This window comes from Rana temporaria, chromosome 6, assembly GCF_905171775.1.
Source record: "Rana temporaria chromosome 6, aRanTem1.1, whole genome shotgun sequence".
Taxonomy (NCBI): Eukaryota; Metazoa; Chordata; class Amphibia; order Anura; family Ranidae; genus Rana; species Rana temporaria.
In genome coordinates, this window is record NC_053494.1 from 206,560,088 (window position 1) to 206,565,265 (window position 5,178).

A 5,178-nucleotide genomic window follows, 5' to 3' on the forward strand; every position below is an offset into this window, starting at 1 on the left:
GGTGGCCAAAGGATTCTCTTCAACCGACACTTCTGGGAGTGTAGGATGCCTGATCACCCACGAGTGCTGTAGTTCCTTCCACCAGACCCTATGTCAGTGATGCCGAACCTTGGCACCCTTCTTGTAGTGTCGGTCTTCCTGATCCCCCCCCTGCCAATTGCTGTGGTTCCATCCAACCGTCTCCATCTCACTGCAGGACACAGTAATGATGCCGGACCTACAGGTCTGGGTGGGGGACCAGGAATCCAACATGTCCAGAAATGTGTCAGATGATGGGGGAACCAGGAATCCAACACCTCTTCAGCAATGCCTCCTCGCTGTTTCACTTTTAAGTGACCTCATAAAATTAAATAGGTCTCACCGCCGGTCTTCACTCTTTAAAAGACCTTCAGTGGCCAAAGAATTCTCTTGAACGAACACTTCTCGGAGTGTCGGATTCTTAATCTCCCTACCGAGTGCTGGCTGCGGTTCCTTCAACCGGTCTCTGTCTGACTGCAGGACACCATAATAATTCAGGAACCGGTGGAAGGAACTACAGCTCTTGGCACCGGGGACCAGGTATCCAACATGTCCAGAAGTGTGTCAGATGATGGTGACCAGGAATCCAACATGTTCAGAAGTGTGTCAGATGATGGGGGGGACCAGGAATGCAACATATTTCACAATGCATTCCAAAATATATTCACAAATATATTGAAATACATTTTTGAAATATATTGAATCTGGCCAAAATTGTAGCATTTCAAATATATGGCAATATATTTGAGAAAAATATATTAAGAATGTTTTTTTAAAATATATTTTTCTTCCACATGGGGAATTAAAGCTCTTGGCGGGGGATCCAACATATCCAGAAGTTTCAGATGATGGGGGGACCAGGAATTCAACACGTCCAAAGCAATTCCTTCTCACAGTCTTCACTCTTTTAATGACCTTCTGTAGCCAAAGAATTTTCTTCAACTGACACTTCTTGTAGTGTCGGTCTTCCTGATTCCCCCCCCCCCCCCTGCCAATTGCTGTGGTTCCGTCCACCCGTCTCCATCTCACTGCAGGACACAGTAATGATGCCGGACCTACAGGTCTGGGTGGGGGACCAGGAATCCAACATGTCCAGAAATGTGTCAGATGATGGGGGAACCAGGAATCCAACACCTCTTCTGCAATGCCTCCTCGCTGTTTCACTTTTAAGTGACCTTATAAAATTAAATAGGTCTCACCGCCGGTCTTCACTCTTTAAAAGACCTTCAGTGGCCAAAGAATTCTCTTGAACTGACACTTCTCGGAGTGTCGGATTCTTAATCTCCCTATCAAGTGCTGGCTGCTGTTCCATCAACCAGTCTCTGTCTGACTGCAGGACACCGTAATAATTCAGGAACCGGTGGAAGGAACTACAGCTCTTGGCGCCGGGGACCAGGAATCCAACATGTCCAGAAGTGTGTCAGATGATGGTGACCAGGAATACAACACATTCAAAGCAATGCCTCCTCAAAAAATGAAAACAGTCCCACCACCGGTCTTCACTTTAAAGACCTTCAGTGGCCAAAGAATTCTCTTCATCCGACACTTCTGGGAGTGTCAGAATCCTGACAGCCCCCCCATTGAGTGCTGTGGTTCCTTCCATCAGTCCCTATGTCATTGCAAGACGCGGTAATGATGTAGGAACCGGTGGAAGGAAGTACAGCTCTTGGTGGTGGAACTAGGAATCCAACACGTTCAGAAATGTGTCAGATGAAGGGGGGGACCAGGAATCCAACATGTCCAGAAATGTGTCAGCTGAAGGGGGGACCAGAAATCCAACACGTCCAGAAATGTTTCAGATGAAGGGGGGGACCAGGAATCCAACATGTTCAGAAATGTGTCAGATGAAGGGGGGGGACCAGGAATCCAACACGTCCAGAAATGTTTCAGATGAAGGGGGGGACCAGGAATCCAACACGTTCAGAAATGTGTCAGATGAAGGGGGGGACCAGGAATCCATCACGTCCAGAAATGTGTCAGATGAAGGGGGGGACCAGGAATCCAACATGTTCAGCAATGTGTCAGATGAAGGGGGGGGACCAGGAATCCAACACGTCCAGAAATGTTTCAGATGAAGGGGGGGACCAGGAATCCAACACGTTCAGAAATGTGTCAGATGAAGGGGGGGACCAGGAATCCATCACGTCCAGAAATGTGTCAGATGAAGGGGGGGACCAGGAATCCAACATGTTCAGAAATGTGTCAGATGAAGGGGGGGACCAGGAATCCAATATGTCCAGAAATGTGTCAGATGAAGGGGGGGACCAGGAATCCAACATGTCCAGAAATGTGTCAGATGATGGGGGGGACCAGGAATCCAACACGTCCAGAAATGTGTCAGATGATGGGGGGGACCAGGAATCCAACACGTCCAGAAATGTGTCAGATGATGGGGGGGACCAGGAATCCAACATGTCCAGAAATGTGTCAGATGATGGGGGGGGACCAGGAATCCAACATGTCCAGAAATGTGTCAGATGAAAGGGGGGACCAGGAATCCAACATGTCCAGAAATGTGTCAGATGAAAGTGGGGACCAGGAATCCAACACGTTCAGAAATGTGTCAGATGACGGGGGGGGGGGCCAGGAATCCAACACGTCTAGAAATGTGTCAGATGAAAGGGGGGACCAGGAATCCATCATGTCCAGAAATGTGTCAGCTGAAGGGGGGACCAGAAATCCAACACGTTCAGAAATGTGTCAGATGAAGGGGGGACCAGGAATCCAACACGTCCAGAAATGTGTCAGATGAAGGGGGGACCAGGAATCCAACACGTCCAGAAATGTGTCGGATGAAGGGGGGGACCAGGAATCCAACACGTCCAGAAATGTGTCAGATGAAGGGGGGGACCAGGAATCCAACACGTCCAGAAATGTGTCAGATGAAGGGGGGGACCAGGAATCCAACACGTCCAGAAATGTTTCAGATGAAGGGGGGGACCAGGAATCCAACACGTCCAGAAATGTTTCAGATGAAGGGGGGGACCAGGAATCCAACACGTTCAGAAATGTGTCAGATGAAGGGGGGCACCAGGAATCCAACACGTTCAGAAATGTGTCAGATGAAGGGGAGTCTCATGGCACCGCACCTGTTGAAGAAAGCCAAGATGAACAGCACGGGCGGTAGGTCAGGTAACTATAATATCTGATTTTTACAGGGGAACCTTCTTTTCTACTTTTTATTTCTGCGACAGGATCACTTTAAAGCCAAACTTCAGCCAATTTTTTGAAGCTTTAAACATGGCTTGGAAGAGTCACAACCTCTGTCAGGTTCTTATTGCTTTCTGGAGGGATGCACACTTTCTATTTGTCCTGATGGCCATTGTCCTTGCGAGAGAAAGTGACGGGGGAATCCAAAATTTTACAGTTGTCACCAGAACTGGAGTAAAATAAATATTTGTGGTCTGTGCCCCCCACTGGGGAGATTCCCCCCCCACTTCCTGTGAGACAGGAAGTAACACTAAAGTCCTCCAGCGGGGATGCAACAAACCACTATCAGTAAAAGTGAGAAGGTTAGATCCACGTTTATGTTTACCGCAAATTGTAGAAAAGCACATTACATGCATTGGTATTATACTGAATGGCTCCCCTATGCACCTTGGCAAGGGACTTGTGTTGCAATACGGAATGCTGCCAAAAATGGTACATACATGGAAGATGACCCAGAAATGGGGTACCCTCTGGGGCTACAGAGGACACAAATGTCCATGTTCGTGGGACCCTCATTCACTCACATCTACCCCCCCCCCCCCCCCCCCCCCCCCCCCCCCCCCCCCCACTGCCCCACCCCGCTCCCTCATTGCTCCTCTCCTCTCTTTCCCTTTCTATCTTTCGCACTAATCTACATCTGTCTCTTAGCTTGGTACCCTTGTGGCACCTCTTTCGGTCCTTTCCAAGGGCTGACTAGCTCTCTATTTCTAATCTCCTTTTCTATTATTGTTCTCTGGATAAAAGTTGAAAATGTAACGGGAATGGGCTTACGGGGCCATGCAAATCGACCTGACCTTCACACACGGGAGCCTAACAGCAGTCCCGGTGGGCACTTAATCATGCCCCTAGACGGCTGACGTGACATGGGGCCCCTGGTGGTGGCATGGGGTGCTAGCCGGCAAGGTATAGACCAACCTGTTATTAGGTACATTTGTACTAAACATAATGCTGTATTGCCTTTCTGAGTGTTCATGTAATGACATGGTGGTTCTTGTGGACCCATTTCCCTGCTTATAAATAAAGAAATTAAAAAAAAAAAAAAAAAAATGGTACATACACCATTTTGGGTACTTTAGCAGTCCATTCATATTGGGTGGTCTGCCATAATGCAATGAACAGCGTAAAGTGCATGTGCTAACACACCAAAATGATGTATATAGGTCCTAAGACAATTTCAGCTAATGGAAGGTGACAGATTTGGCACCAGAGATTACAGTAAGATCCCATTCACTCGGGTGTGGTTACCGCAATGCGTGGCAAAACATGTTACATGTGTTGGTGCAATGTGGCACTATTCATTTTGAATGGCACCCCAAGGCACCTAGCCTTGTAAAACACAGCCAGAAATGGTACATACACAATTTTTGGTGTGTTTTGGTGACTTGGCAGCCCGTTAATTTTGAATTGGCTGGTTGAATGCAACAAGGGTGTGACATAATGTGCATTAACGTGTGTGCATTACCGCACTACAAAGATGTAAATGGGCCCTATAAGACGATTTCAGCTAACAGAAGGTGAAGACTGCAAGAGGCCGTGGTGGTAAGATTTAGGGCTCTTTCACACTGAGCACCCGTACAGGCCCGTCTGTCAGTTTTTTTTTGCGGACCTGTACGGGCGCTCCGTGCTCCTCTATGGAGCCGCAGATGTCAGCGGTGACATGCCCGCTGACATCCGACCCGCTCCGATCCGCCAAAGTGTGACGGAGGAAAAACCTACTTTTCCTTCCGTCTGGTGGATCGGATCGGGTGAACACGGACATACGGTCCGTGTTCATCCGATCCCCCCATAGGGGAGAGCGGAGAAAAGACAGGGCAGTTCCTGCACAGTGTGCGGGGACCGCCCTGTCATCCGCCGGCTCAGCGGGGATCAACGGAGCGATTCCCCGCTGAGCAAGCGGAGGTTCACGGGGCGGATCATTACTGATCCGCCCAGTGTGAAAGAGGCCTAAGG